General features: G+C 45.6%; 1 protein-coding gene across 3 annotated transcripts in view; it reads left to right on the top strand.

Moving 5' to 3' along the window:
• The window catches only part of FNIP2 (folliculin interacting protein 2), a 457,199-nt gene that overhangs the window by 232,309 nt on the left and 208,667 nt on the right, over positions 1-16,223 (top strand). The gene's annotated exons all lie outside the window — the stretch shown is intronic.

The raw sequence follows: 16,223 nt of genomic DNA on the forward strand, positions 1-16,223 counted from the left end.
GAAACTTGGAAAAATGTGAAGGGACAAGGACAGGAATGCTAATTGCATTATGCACAGTATGCCAGCACTGCACATTTACTGAATTTGCAGTTTTATTGTACTTCTGTTGCAGGAACCTAGCCAGAAAGGCAATTTAGTGCTATAAAAGAATTGTGCACACTTACACATCTTGTCTGGAATCCGACAAAGAACAAATATCTGGAATTGCTTACACACTTAAAAGTATGCACCATAGTGTTTAGTCCAACTCATTTCAAAATCATGCGTTTAGGTTGCAGAAACCCCAAGCAACAGTACAATCCCATAGATGCACTTTAAAAGGTCCTCAAACAGAGTGGTTTCTGAGGATACGATACTGGATGTCAACAAGGTGACTAAAATGGATAAACTAATGGGTTATGCAAGAAGAATCGTAGTTCAGCGTGATATTTAACTGGCAGAAAAGAGATTTTTAACATAGTCATGAACACATCCCTGGATTTTTCTAACCGGTTAGAAGGCCACTTCCCCAAAATGCAAAGCACAAGTTTGAGACCCTCTATCGAGTTTTCAAAACATTATTGGGCTTAACATCTCGATTAACTGATTCAAGAATGTAAGAATGGAGGATACTGATAGCTGGAGGGGGCTCTTCTAAAGCCAAGCCTTCTAATGGAGGGTGTCAGAGCCAGGAATTTGCTTTGTGCAGAATGAGTTCTGGGGGAACAAAAATGAGTGACACATGACCTGCCACACCGCAACCCATACCAGATTGGGCTTGAGCGGAGAAAGGAAAATTGGTGTTGCCCTTGTATGTGGAGAGTTAGTAAATGAGCCACTGGAATACCTAATGCAATAATTAAATTAGAGTTAAGATTGTAATGCATGGCAGGGTCACCAGATCAAATGAGACATCCTAGGAGAGAAACTGTCCATTATAACGCCTGTATGCAGAGGCTGTCTGGCTCTTTAGGCATAGGCTTTGAAGTCTTCCTGCACTGCCTACGTATGTTCAAGTTATCCCCAAAGGAATATGAGAGCACACACTCCTGCTTTTTGCCCAGGCTATAGGCCTCCACGTGCTATAGGATGGAAAGCTAGGAGGAACTATGGGCACTCCTAAATGAGGGTGGACCCTAGAACTACCTGGCTGTTCGTGAGGCCTGATAAGAGCTTTATGGGGATAGTAATAGTGGTGTAGGAGGTTGGATTCCTCGTGGGCTGAGGTTGGGCTTTTCTGTGAGTTCATCTGCATAGTCTATTCTTCTCAACACGGGCTGCAGTTACTTTGTCCTGTTAATCGAGGTCAGCAGGTGAATCTTGGGTTCGTAAGGATTGTAGAGTTTGCTCACCCGCTTAAATTTGCAGGTGTACTTTGGGCATTGTGGCTCTTTTTCCTGAACAAAGCGCAGCGAACATGTATTATTTGAGTGTTTGTGGGTTGCTGCCTGTCACCTATCAACTGCTTCACGCTCATGTCAGCCTGGTACAAAGGGACATGACTTTGCAAATACTACATAAACATGAAATAATATAGCATGACCTAAAATGACGTATCATAATATGCCAGTATAATAAAACTGCAATTATAGCTAAAAGTTGAAAGGGGTGGGTAAATGTACAAATAGATTACACCAAAAATGAGCAAAACTGCCTTAGAAATCGACTTCTATAATGGAATTGAAATTTGGAAGGAAGAGTTAAAATTTAAAAAGGATGGAAAGAAGTGGACGTGCAGTACGAGTGTGTATCTGTGGAAGAACGGGTGGTTATGGGGGAAACCCCATCATTGCAGAAGGAAGGTATCCAATAAAAAAACTGTCATAACGTTCATTCCGGGTAAGGGTGACGAAATGACTGCTGCTCTGCAGGAGTGTAGATATGAGCAGTGGTTTCTAAACTCCTACTCTGCCCCACACTTTTACTAGAACAGCATTGATCTCAGTCCTAACGGTGAAATAGGCCCAACATGAACAGTATACCTCCTTCGCCTCCTATGGTAACATTGGCTTGGAGCAAGCTATTCTCTTCACGGGGGTGTGTGCCTGCAACAAAGCATCCAAACAACAATAGTGCGAAAAGTACCAAAATAAAACCTGTTTATTCCTCTTCCTCTCCCCCTCCTCCCTGCTCTTCCTCTGGCCCTTCTATGGCCACTTTTCCTGCCTCCTTCTCTGCCTTTCCCCTGTTCTCCTCTGACGAGGTTTCTAGACTCCAATCCATGAAAGGCTCGTCAAAACAGGTGCACCCCTATTCCTCCAAAACCATCAAGGACCACATTCACACCCTGCTCCTGCTCTGGCTGATTTCTGCAACCACTCTTTCGCCACTGAGGTTTTCCCCTCCCCCTGAAGCACTCCCCTGTGCAACCTCTGCTTAAAAAACCTTCTGCTGACCCTTCCTGCCCTGCTGACTATCGTCTTTCATTGGCAAACTCCTGAAAAAGTTGGCCATCTTCCAGCTTAATCTTCACACTGAATCTGTTGGTTGTCTCCATGACCATCAGTCTGCCTTCAGAGCAGCCAGAAGCATGGAAACTGCTCTCCTGAACATCCGCGAAGACCTGCTTTCCAACCTCGATTGTAATACCCCGTGTCCTCATCTTACTTTAGCTCTCTTCCACCTTTCACACAGTCAACATGCCATCCTGCTTAACCATCTCCGTGATAACCTGGGCATCACTGGTCAGGCCCTGGCTTGGCTGTCCTCCTTGCGCTCTGATCAACCATCCCAAGTCCAACTTGGGTCGTTCCTCTCCTCTATCTCTACCTGTGGTGTTCCCCAGGGGTCTAACCTCTCTCCTTGGCTGTTCAAACAATACCTGGCTCTTCTTGCCCACTGCATTGCCGCTCTCTGCCCCAACTGTTAGTGCTATGCGGATGACACTCGACTCATTTTCAGGCTCCCCTCTGCCACCTCTTCTCCTTCTTTCATCACTTACTGTCTGTCCGCCATCCAGGAGTGGTGTGCTGCCAATGATCTCTGCCTTAATGCCAGTAAGAACGAGAGTCTCCTCATCAGCACACCTGCTCCCTCCTTTCCTGTCGCTCTCTGGCCAGCCTCTCTTGGCCCTCTTCCTGCTTCCACCTGTGAGGCTAAAAACCTTGTGTTCAATTTCGACTCCACACTTTTCTTCTCTCCTCACATCTGACGTCTCTAAAAAGTCACACTACCAGCTGCACCTCCTTAGAGGTATTCTTCCTTTCCTCTCCTTCCCCCAGAAGCTCACTATCTCCAGAGCTCTGGTTCTCTCTAGGCTGGACTGCTGCAACAGCCTCTTGCTAAATCTGCCTGCCTCTACTCTCTCCCCCCCCCCCCCCATGCCCCCGTGAAACTCATCCAGAACAGGACTGCAAGACTTGTCCTTGGCCTTAAGCCCAGGGATCATATCTCCCCAGGACTGACATCTCTTCACTGGCTCCCAGTGGCTGGGAGGATTAAGTTCAAAACCCTCTGCATTGTCCACAAGGCCTTCTGGGGCCTGGGACCTCAATACCTTCAACTCTCTTTTCCTAAATATCTTCCTTTTCGAGCTCTTCGCTCATCCGCTTCCAGCTCCTTCAGGGTCGCTTCTCCAAGCAGCGAGTTGGTGGTAGAACCTCTTTATTCAGCTGGGGCCTCCCTCTTGAACAGCCTCCCTGCCTCTCTGAAACTTGAGGAGAACCATCTCCGGTTCTAGAAGCACCTCAAAACCTTCCTCTTTGATTCTGCTTTCTCTCCTCCTCTCCCCTGCTGATTTGGCTTAATCTGAAACTGCACTGGCTACCTGCCTACCCTTTGATCTCGGGCGCAGGTCCCCTGCCCGCCAATTGCACACCTGCACTGCCCTCCTGGCAACTCTTGCACTCAGGGACTGTTTCTTTATCCATACAGCCCTTACTAGCACTTGCCCCTGTTGTCTGCACTTTCCCTTGCACTTGCCATCAGCTGACCGTCCTTTTATTTATTGTCTTATTCATTTCACTGTTATCCTATGTACTGCCCCCCTCCCCATTCCCTGCACTTTTCCCCTTCTCCCCTCGCGCAATCAGTGTCACCTGGCCTAGTAGGATCGTTGTCTGTCTTCCCTGTTTCCCTTCCTTGCCTCTTCGCGCCTTAAAACACTTGTGTACAGGCGCGTTATAAATGCCATATCATATCATAACAAGGTTCTATAAAGGGAAGACTTCAAATAAAAAGACTGACAAACTATGAAAAATGCGAACAACCCTCCCCTGTAATGAAACACACAGAATATAGTCTTTAGGTGAAAAGGGCACTCTGGGTATCGGGGCTTACAAAATCTACCAGCCCACTTGCACTGAGGAGGAGCTTTTATGACTAGCGAGTACCATTTGCATGGTACTTCTTGTTGGCCAATATGGGGATGTCAAACGTTTAATTGACATTTACTGCAAACAAATTTTGTTTGCCGTAAATGGCAAATAAGTTTCACTGTGCATGGCAGGCCTTCAGTGGCAGCATTGCACAAAGTGAAGTGTGCTTATGGTGGCATGTACCATTTTACATAAAGCACTGGTAAATATTTTGTCACCCGTCACCATGTAGTGCATTTCTCTTAGGCCCATTATGTAAACTAAGGAACTCGCCCTGCAGGTAAAATCTTTTTTTTTAATCATTTGCGAGGCCTGGGGGATGAAGAACCGGGATCTGCAGGTACGTCTTTTAAGATAATCCAACACGTTCAATAATTTGTGTTCAAGTTATAAGGTGGGGTCTTAAGAGTCTCTGGGGCCCAGAGAAGAAGGCCAGGGGGACAGAAACACTGTTGGATACCTCATTGTCTTCCTTGAGGACGACTGCATAAAGCCTGGTATCTGGGTGCATTCCAGTGCCTAATCTGATTTGATCTGTCCAGCTCCTCCTGATTCAGCAGTGTGACAATTCAATAAGCCGCAATGACTTGCAGCTCGAAGAAGTTTGGAATAAGTGGTTCGCTCAAATCCACACGCAACAAAGGTTTGACTTGGGGTCTTGATGCGTGGAAGCAGTGATTCAACTTCAGCAGTAAGCTGGTTGTACAGACTCCAATGATAAAATACGGGTGAAGTGGCAATGGCTCGAGGCTTGAAGGAAGTTTGGGTGTGCAGGCATTGTTTGGGTCATGTGACAGGTCAGAAGGAGGACACAGACTATCAAATGGCCTGTTTCAGGATGGTTTATTCAAATCGGAACCTTTAAGGTCCAACTTTCCCTATCGCTGTGAGAGGTCCCTGCCTAACATACGAGATGTGGCAGGGCGCTAGAATAAGTAGATCACAAGGTTGATCATTGGTGAATATGGGGGACCCTGCTGCCGGTGAAAGGGTTCTTTGTAGACTGCGGCCTTCCGTCTTGAAATTGGGATAGACAGAAGTGGGTAAGAAGTTGGGTCACACAACGCTGGGTCAGTGAGTATTTCAGATGGATATCGTCACCCGTTTCTGAAATAATTTCAGTAGAGTCTTGCCTTACGGCCACTTTCACCAGAGTCTGCCCACATTTAGATTGGGCGTGGAGCCATTGTTCAATAATATTTACTGCTACTCTCAGTAAAACTGGCTCCTCGCTGAGACCTCCTGCGAACCACAACGGGAAAATGGCACAGACACCCCCTTCCAACCCCCTTCCCACTAGCAAATCTTCTAACATGTGTAACCATCAGTGATTCTCTTGCAGTAGTTCCTCTCCCCGCCTCTGTCCGTGCTGTATGAGCAGGCATTATCCTTCATCTATGCAGTGGCCTTTCGCCTGGGCCTTCACACAATCAGACGAGGCGTGGCACCGCTGTATAATAACATTCACTGCAACTTTCATAAGCACTGGCTTCTCCGGGCCACCGCCCCCTGCGAACCACAATGTGACACGAACACTCCCGCCCCCACCCCCATCACTTGGTCACTAGCGACTCAACTATCATGCGGATCCACCCATGATTCAAATGTTTGGGCGTGCACACAGGCCCCATCCCCCTTCCATCTGTGGTGTATGAGCTGGCGCCTCCAGTATTCATGATACACAGCACCCAAGCATTTACGCACTACCCAGTTCTTGGCAACTTGTCCTATTAAACAATCATCCACTCAGTTGCATGCATGACACAGCTCTCACCCTATGCCACCGCATTCTACGCAATGCAACCAGCCCCAGGGAACCTATTAGCATCCACTGTCCCACTACTTCATCCACCAGATATATTGACCGTAACAGCACAAAATCCAACTCGCGACCCACACATTCCAATTGCGATTCGCACGGGCCATTAATTGCCACATTCAACATGCATCTGGCACTCCCAGGCCAGTACGCACTTGCCTCTTGCTCCCACCTGTACAGAACTAACAAGCCCACTGAGCCTCGACAAATTAATGTTGCCAGTCGCCACCGCAAAGTTGGCACCACATGCTACATCACTCGGTCATGCGTGTTTTCATCGTAGCAGGTTAACCAACACAAGCGATGTATCCATAGCTCTATATAGATGCTTACTCTTACCTAACACACAGAAAGAGCCCCTCACATACAATATTGATGACCTACCACAGCCTCTGGCATTCCTGAAACAATTAACACTGACTGTCCCTTTTCTCTCTCCTTGGTGCAACTGGTCAGTCTACATGACATTTACGTCTCGCATGGTGCTTTTTCAGAACACACCAATGTATTGTTTCCTTAATGTGGGCACCACACACGTGCACACATACACAAATGCATCCCTATGAATGTTGATGTAACCCTGTACTAATGCCAACACCATGACTTACCAATGTACATGTGTCACATTGTAAACACACATGATAATTATCGCGGATTTCTCTGAAACATTTTTCTTGGCTTTCACTACTTGGGTGTTTTAATTAAATAAAAATGCACACGTTGCACAAAATCTGTATAAATGCCACAGCCTTGAAAAAGACCCAGTAGGGTCAAGACACGTATCGACTGAACTATGTAATTAAAATCACCACGATAATAACCAACAAGACTCTACTGAAATTATTTCTCAAACTTATGACAATAGCCATTAGAAATACTCGCTTACCCAGCGCCTATGTGACACAGGTTCTTACCCATTTCTGTCTAACCCTACCTAACTTACTAACTAAGGTGCTTGTCAGTCTGTCATGGAAGTCAAAATAATAGTCTGTTGCCCAAACTACCCTAGTTGACCCCATCACTATATAAACTAACGTTGGTTCGGAGAATGGCTCCCTTCTTCTTAGGATACTTCTTTTATCAGTCTATAGAATAGTATATGATTCTTAAATATCCTCTTGTGACTTCTTTGGTCCATCTTTGTAATTCTTCAATTGCACTTCTGTGTATTCCAGTTTCTTGAGGATCTCCCTTTTAAGGGTTCTTTTCAGTGTTTCTGCTCTTGTTTGGGTTTTGCAATATCCTTTTGGATGTGTTCTGGCCTTAGGCTAACCACCCCTCTTGGTTTGTTATATTTCAGTTCACTGTGGTCTCTCCAACCTTGCCTTTGTGATAAAACTTGTCTTCTTTTCCACTATATTATCATTGTCTTTTCATTGTCCTTGTTCAGCTTTTCAACAGTTCTTTCGTGTCAATGCATTTTAAAGTCACTTTATACTCTTTACCCTTTTCGCTGGATATTTCGAATACTGGGTCTTCTCTTTCTATATTCATATTTCTCAGTTTTCTTTTTCGTGTTATGTCCCTTTTAAATTATTTTCTTTCAATTTTAACTTCAATTCGTGGTGAACACAAGACTTGTTGGCTGAGCGTTATGATTCCCTCTTTGAGGCCAGCTTTGACTCCTGTACTCCTGGTTACCTTCAATGTTGGTGTGGTAAATCTTCCGGAGCTGGGTTCCTCGGAATCCTTCTTTCTAGATCTTGCCTGTTGATGCCTCTTCTTCGTCCGTGTCTACTTTCTAGCAGCCTTTCCCCTCCATCTCGTTTCTCGTCTCTTTCCTGGACTCCGCTGCCTGGGTTTAGGACCAGGCACCCTGTGGCTTTACAGCCTCAGTGGCCTCGGTGAAGTTGGTTGGATCAGCGGTCCACCACAGATCTCGTGCCATGGTCTCTCCACCACCAACTGCTTGGTTTCTCTCTGTAAGGATTCTCCAGCTGCAGACACTCCGTACCTCTAGCGTTTTGCTCTGTTCACTTGTGCGAGTTTGAAACTCGCAGGCACTCAGATTCCTGAGCCGAGGTCTGTGACCTCTCCTCGCTGTGCCTCGTTGAGGTTTCCTTCAACATACTTGTCTCAGTAGAATGGTTCTTCTTATTTAAAGGCACATATTCCTTTTTAGAAAGATTATGGCATCTGTGCTGGATTTCTTTGTAGCAGTTTTTATTTAAGCAGGTTTCTGATTCCTGAGGGAGTCCTATGTAGGCCATAATGTGTACAGCTATAGGGAGTTTCTCACAGGAACGGGAGTCCTTTAACCCAAAGGGGGACTCTCTCCTATTAATGTCTGACTTGCCTCTACCCCTAGGGTGGGTATTGCGGAGCCGGCTCACCTCCCAAGCTTTGCACTAAAAGGCTCCCTCTTGGGTAGAAGGGATGGAATTCCCTCGATTTATCAGTTGGCATGGGTCGAAGGCGTTCCAGGTGGTTCAAAGGGTACTGTCAGTAGCAGGTCTTTTGAGTCTGCAGCGACTTGAAGAAGCTAGGAGCTCTCACAGAGGCTTGAAATGGCAGAGAGCCAAAAGCCACTTTTTCTGGTCCTTGGATTGCTGAGAGACCCTCCACTGCTTGTCTGAGGCAAAGTAGATCTGTCTTTTGCCCTTCACAGGCAGAAAGGTTGCCGGAAACACTTGCAGGGCTTGCCACTTCAGCAGGCAGGGTCCTGAATAGCTATGTTCAGCTGTACTCTGGTCTTTTCAATAGCAGGTCGCTTCAAATGTTCCCCTTAAATGGGTGAGAAGGTCTGCACCATCCTTGGAAATCCAGATCACCCTAATGGCTGTGGAATTTGAGCGGTCTTTACCCCAACAATAGTCCAGTGATATCTTGTAAGAAGCTTCAAGAAAGTGGTTCCATGAAGAAGATTCAATTAAGGGTCTTCTTGCACATTCATTTAATAAGTTGGCTACATTGGATTGGCCCATTCTAAGCTTTCTGCAAGAGACCAATCCTTGATGATGTAACCAGGGTTATTCCTTGTGATGTCAGCTCCCATAGTGCCTTGTCTGGAAGAAGGTGGGGGTCTATTTTAGGAAATGTGATCTGGGGGGCATATTCAAGATGGTTGGACCCTTCTGTGTGAAGTCTTCTTCTAGCTACACCATACCCCACCATACCCCCTCACGCTCCCACACCAATCTCTTCTGTGCACTTAAGAGCAAAATATCTCCAGCAATTAGATCCCAGCGATGCATTTTGAGGCTTCCAGTCTTCACCTCCACCTCTGCAGGAGGAATATCCTGCTCTCCCTGGAAGGCATTAAACCTTCTGTAAGGGTGCAGAAGGTGGAGACTGACACACACACAGGTGGCATAGTGGTTGCTATAAGAACACCTACCTCTCCCTAAATCTACGAAGGGCTGCCCTGCCTCAACTAAAGTGCTAATTGAGTCTGTCAAGATGTCTTATCCACTTAAGGAGTTCACCGTCCTATGTCAGAATGACCCTATGTCTGTCCCTTACACTTGTAATTAAACTAAACAGCTGTACCAAAGGTTTTTGTCCAGGAGAATGACTCGCTCCTCCTGAACTGGGTGGCACAGGTCTGGCTAAAAGTTCTCCAGCAGGGGGGATGGCTTCCTTCCCCCTTATTACAGCATTGTACAAAAAAACCAAAATATTTAGATCCTCCAACACTCTGCGTTACAAAGTTGAAGACTTTATATCCCAGGGGGAAATTACTCCCTTCCCTTGAGTGTCTGCTTTGATCCTCCTTGCGGGATGGCTTGACAGGAGAATGACTTCCTTCTCCTAGCCCTCGTCCGTTTTTGTTTTCCCAGTTCACAATACCAGAGGGAATGCCTCCAGTCTCCTGGTCTCCCTGGGACTCTATTTTACTGTTTACAAGACCAGGGGGAATGACTCCCTTCCCCTGGCCTATCTTGGCAAATGCCTACCCAATTGGGAAGAGGGTCCCTGAATTTGGTTTCTCCTGTTGTACTTGCCAAGTACTATGACACGAAAATGGATTTATAACCTTTTTATGTGGGTTTCAGGCCTGCACTTCGCTTTGACTTGTTTTTGGCAGACCTGGTTCACTCTTCTGTCAGCTACTACCACAAAGAAAACCACTTCCAATATGCTCTCTTACGCTATTTACTTTGGGAGTGGTTTGTGACCAATCACTGTGTCGAGGAAGGCGATTTCCGATTCACTCTTTCCCACTCTTGTTCTCAGTGTGGTTTGTGACCAACCACTGTCCAGGAATATTATTCCTGATGCACTCTTTATTACTTTTGGTAAAGACTCTCACACCCAGTCCCCATCCAAACTTTGTTCCTCTCCCGTTACCTGCTCACGGGAGCTCTTCACTGGATCTCTGCAGGGAAGCGGGTCTTGGTTTGCGCTGCTCTTCCCTGCTTTCAGTGATCCTGCGCGGCTCTGCAGCAGGATCTTGTTGGCGGCTACAGCGTTGTTCTCTGGTAACCTGGTCCACCTGCTCTGGGTCACGCCGCTGTCTTTCTACCCCCAGCTCTGCTTTGGAGTGGCTCCAGGCAACTGGGACAAGGGTTCCCCCTTACAGCCTCCTGGCTTGGGGAGTGGATTGCTTGTGTCGTCTTTGGCGATCATATGTTTAACTTAATGGGCTGGACTGCCTCTCCTGCCGGTTGGCTGGACCCCTTCATGGAGTACTTTCTCAATTTTCAAATCCACTGGTTGGATATGGTTGACATAATATACTAAGTCCTTTTTTAGTGTCTTTGGCATTTCAATCGTTATTCCTCTGTGCCTCCTCCTCATCCCAGTACTTCTATTATTACTCTCCCTTGGGTAGTCCCAAGTTCTTCCTCGTCACAGTATAATTCAAGTGTCTAGCTCTAGATCTACACCCATACTTTGGGTTGGATTGGAATAGGACTAGATCTTACAAGGTGGGGAGGTGTTTGGGGTGGTGGGTGGGGGTTATACCGTGTCTCCCTTGGATGTGTGTACTTATCCCTTGAGGGGGAGTCTCTCCCCATAAGATCGTCCAGCTGAGTACCACCCCGAGGGGGACTAACTGGGTAGCGGCCTCACCTCCCTGGCCTCACGGGAAGGGGCACCCTCTCTGGTAGAAGTGACCGCATCCAAGGATTTGTCACACTTCCCAGATGAGAAAAAGGAGCTTCCTGGGCAGGTCCGCCATCCATTGTGGGTGGGGTACCAAGGTCAGGTGCAGTGCACAAATGGCTCTACTGCTGCCAGGGTCCCTGGACACCAGTAAAAGAAAAGGACATCAGATTTGCCTTAGGCAGTTTTAACGATCTATTCATATCCTAATAGATATTTTGTATTTATATTTAACCAAAGATCTGCCACCACCAAGCCATGACGATAAACAAATGAATGTGGTCGGAATTTTGGGTGCCCATTTGTTAAAGGCTGCAAGTGGATTCCAACCGACGGTTTGAGGACTGTACGTATCACTGTGCAAAATCGCATTGCAGCTGCTGGTGTCGGTAGACCCGGCTCAGCAAAATAGACGTGTGAACTATACTTTTTAAATTTTTGTTGGCGTTTTATTTTTTCTTAAAATGAGGCCTATTCAGCAGATCTAATTTTTTGAAGGAGAAAACTATCATATTCATTATGCATATCAAAAATCAGAAAAGCTCAGGCTCGCACACTCTTGCAGATCACCTTAAAAATCTCTCTTGGCACCTGTTTAGGACCCAATTTTTGTTTTTCAGTTAATGGTAATTTATCCATGCACCCTACCAAGAAGCTAGTCCATGGGGGGGGAAGTTAAAAAAAAAACTCCACCAAGGTGCGTCCTATTTTTTTTTTTAAGCTTACAGTTTTTATATGATGCATTTGTAGTTCTAAAACCTGCGGAAGCCTTCTTACGTGTGGTTTTTGTTGCCTGTGAACTATGTCCGTGTTGGAAGACTGCCACAAGGGGAAACGTTTCTTGAATGGTTGCATTCCCACTGGTTGCATTCGTGTGTTTTAAGAGCCTGGAAGTGGCACTGGTGCAAAAGGAACTTAATTTACCATAGTTCCTGGCAAGTGGGTATGTCACTGCCGCAATGGACTACGGGCCAATCCTCTTTGCACCCGGGTCGAATGGAGCGACACACCGGGAAACAAGGGCACTCGTCACGGACGCCGGGCACATCTCAACAACCTTTTGATGCTAGTGATGCTATTGGCTAGTGATGTTTGACACTTGGCTAGAAAGAAATGGTGTACTGTGTGTGTGTATATAATTGAGGTAGCAAGAGACTTTTATTAAGGCTGGATATGAGCTTACAACATTTTTGTACCCTGCGAGTAGCGTCCTGCTGGATATTGCTCTGGATTCTTCATAGCTGTTTCTCACTTCCTTTCTTCTCCGGATTTCCTTGGGTTTTGTCCTGCCTGCTTGGCATCCTCTCTGGATTGCTCCTTTTTGGTTATTGGTAAGCTCTGAACTGATACTTTGGATGACATGAATGCTTGAAACGAGACTCATGTTCGCGGTTACCCTGCTGGTTTGGCGCGTTGTCACCCAGTCTTCGCCCTCTATTAAGGCATTTTCTCGCGTCTGTCTACCTGTATTCGGAAACTGACCTGCATTCAGTTTCTGTGAGGATTGTCTCCACCCTCTGGGTCCAGAATCATTATGCTTTCCCATGTTCTGTTGTATTAGACCACTTTCTGACTATTGTCCTTGGACGTTTGCGTGGTTCTTCTGTTTTTTCGCATCTTCACTGGGTGGTTACCCTGGTCTTTGGACTGTGGTTTTTACCTTCCAATTCCCTGCATACCATTGAGTACAGGATCTGCTCATTACAGGGGGGTGGTTACATTTATATGGAATGGACTCTGGCAAGGGGTGATTGAATATCAAGGAAAATAATTATCAGTAGCTCTTTTACTTCCTTGCTGTGGAGTATGTGGGAACGTTTTACTGTCCTCCTGCGGGGGATGTGGGAACGTTTTACTTTTCCTCCTAATCCCTTCGATCTGGGAATCCTGCAAAGGTCCAGTAGGAAAGCTTGTGGGTACTCGGGAACCAGCTCAAAAGGCAAACAAAGTAAAATCATACACGTATCCCTATAACAAAACAAAGCTATCCCCCCCCTATGTAGATTCGGAATTACCCCCTGTGCACTCAGACTGACACTTCTTTCTCCCTCTCTCTCTTTCTCCCTCTCTCTCTTTCTCCCTCTCTCTCTTTCTCCCTCTCTCCCTCTCTCCCTCTCTTGCTCTCTTGCTCTCTTGCTCTCTTGCTCTCTTGCTCTCTTGCTCTCTTGCTCTCTTGCTCTCTTGCTCTCTTGCTCTCTTGCTCTCTTGCTCTCTTGCTCTCTTGCTCTCTTGCTCTCTTGCTCTCTTGCTCTCTTGCTCTCTTGCTCTCTTGCTCTCTTGCTCTCTTGCTCTCTTGCTCTCTTGCTCTCTTGCTCTCTTCCTCTTTGTCTCTCTGTCTCTTTCTCTTTCTCTCTGTCTCTTTGTCTCTTTGTCTCTGTCTCTTTGTCTCTTTGTCTCTCTCTCTCTTTGTCTTTCTCTCTCTCTTTCTCTTTCTCTTTCTCTTTCTCTCTTTCCCTCTCCTCTCTCACACTCGCAATCTCACACACTCTCACACACACACAATCATTAGATCACATTCTTATCACAATACAAACATTGCAAGAAATTGCCCATTTTGCTGGGTGAAAGTGTCTGACTGGCTAGGCAACAGAGCCCAGTGGTATCCCTCGTCTTACTCATTGGTGGTGTGGGCCAAGCTCAAGGCTTATTCACAAATCTTGGTTGTAATGAGTTTCAAAAGCTCAACACACATCCCCAGCAAAAGATTAAATAAAGCTAATGTCCAAACCAAGTGAATGAGTGCAAATTTGTATACCCTAAAGAATACATTAAAAATCAAACCAATTAATTGCTGTACTTGACAGAAAAGAAATTGTAGAAAATGTGCAAAGAGAAACTCAAATTAAGATTGTCATGGACAGTCTATAGGACCTGCAATTAACATGGTGTCCGCTCATTTGGTCGAAAAAAAAGATCGAATGACCATTTGGTCAAAACCAAATGGTCGGAAAAAAAAATGGTCGTTTTTTTTAAAAAAAAATATTTTTTTATTTATATATTTTTTTTAGTTTTGTTTGGTTAAAAAAATAATATATAAAAAGGGGGGTTGGGAAGAGAACCCCCCCAAAAATAAACAAAATAAAAAAATTCGACCATTTGGATTTCCACCATTTGGTGTCGACCAAATGGTCATTCGACCATTTGGTAGTCGACCAAATGACTGGTAACCAACATATGTTCATGTGAGGAACAATTTTAACCTATGGAAAAGTGTGCTTAAATATTGGTCTGGTTGTCTACATTGAGGTCTATTCCAAACACTGGACCCCTTGATTGTATTTCAAAACAAAATTTACGAGTGTGCAAGCCCTTCTACAGAGAATGAGCATGGTTCAAGTAATGTTTCAAGTAACCTGTTCTATGAATTTTCTTCCACTCATGAGTGTCTACAACCACGTTTCAGAGGAAAAATATCCATTTGCAGATCAGACTGGCCCAATGTGCAGTCCAGCTCTGATATGATGGGCAATTCTTCTCTGAAAAAAAGAGTACCTTCAGCAACCCCAGACACGTGTTTCATTCTCGTTGGGGCCTCCTCAGCGAGTTGAAGTTGAGTATACTCACCACGTTGGTCATGGGTAAAAACAATGACTTTTTACTTCAAACAGGTAGATGCTGCGGGTTGGGGGTTAGATGCATAGTAAGGAGGATTTGGAGTAGGTGAGGTAGTGTACGCATTGGGGGGAGGTATCTCCTTGCATCTTGCTTTTTAACATTTTTTTTTAAAAAGGTGTTTTTACTCCCAATCAAAAAGGTTCGTTGTTCTAACATAGAACCAAGCTGAGCCATTCTAAGGCACAGTGAGAAAGGGGTCCACGTCTGAATTACCCTTTGTTCACTCCCACATGCTTCTTAATTTTGTATACCAGAACTAGTTTTGACCCAGGCAGAAAAGTTAACTTTGGCAAACATCAATCCTGTGGAGACTCTGAAGGCAAAGTACGACGAGGACTCTACAATGTCACGCAGTCATCTTGTGCTCCGTGGTGAATAGAAACATTAAAGCCCCAAAAGATGATGACTGGAGAAGGTTTCTCTGGCAGCTTATACTCTATTCAAGGAAGCCAGATTCTTCAGACTGCTTCCCTTAATTGATACTCCAGATAGTCCACTGGAGCATTCCAAGCAAACCATCCGCAGGCTATGGCTGACCGAGACTCCACCACCCTCATATATTCCTCATGGCACTGTCTGGTCATCACCTCTTGTGATGAAAAAGCGAAGACCAGCCAAAAGTAGTTTTTGGTGCCCTGTCAAAGTCCGACATTTCCTGGTTGGGAGGGAAAAGGAGTTTTAGATCGATACAATGCTTGTTCTTTTTGTCACTGTTTTACAGTTAGCAATAGTTTAGGCAACCAAAAGCGATTATTTAGATCCTCCTTTGAACTTTCAAGTAGTGGCCTATGTCTTTAGTCCTGTATGCACCTTCAGACAGGTCCAAGATCCTCTGTACTCCAACTTTCCTGCAAGAGTTAGATCTTAGAAAAATGTTTCCACTGCAAGGCAGTCTCATTGCCAGGTCCTATACCGTTGTTCTCAGGGACATGTTGGGAGTTGGTGTCTCCAACCCTGGCAACTAGTCGGGTGTAAAGCAAGAGTGTCCCCTATTCAGGGTCAGCATGTTGGAGGCGAAGCTTCCTCCACTGCAGGCACGTAGTCCTCTGTTCCAAACACATCAACACAGCAGTGGCAACAAAGAGCAGACATCTGCTTACGTGTTACTGTTTGGTTTGTGGTACTTTTTGCCTAAACTTGGGGAATAGAACCGACAGGCAAGCTTCTTATCGGGTGAGCTGCCTATGCATCTCTTTTCTGCCAAAGAAAGGGCTCTTGGTGGTACCCGACTTTGTGGTTCAAATAAGAGCAATAGTTATTTTTCATTTTGGGATGGCCAACTTTGGCACTCACATCTTCTCTTCGTGAAAGAGTTTGAGGGCCACCTGTAGTAAGTGTTGCTGTCCCCTGCAAACGTTGAAGAGGCACGTGTTCTGCTATCTGATATTCATATAGTTCTTCTATTGTGGGATGCGTTTTGGGGTATGGCTTAGTGTGACTTTAGC

The sequence above is a fragment of the Ambystoma mexicanum genome, chromosome 6q (genome assembly GCF_040938575.1).
Source record: "Ambystoma mexicanum isolate Mex_15411 chromosome 6q, UKY_AmexF1_1, whole genome shotgun sequence".
Classification (NCBI taxonomy): Eukaryota; Metazoa; Chordata; class Amphibia; order Caudata; family Ambystomatidae; genus Ambystoma; species Ambystoma mexicanum.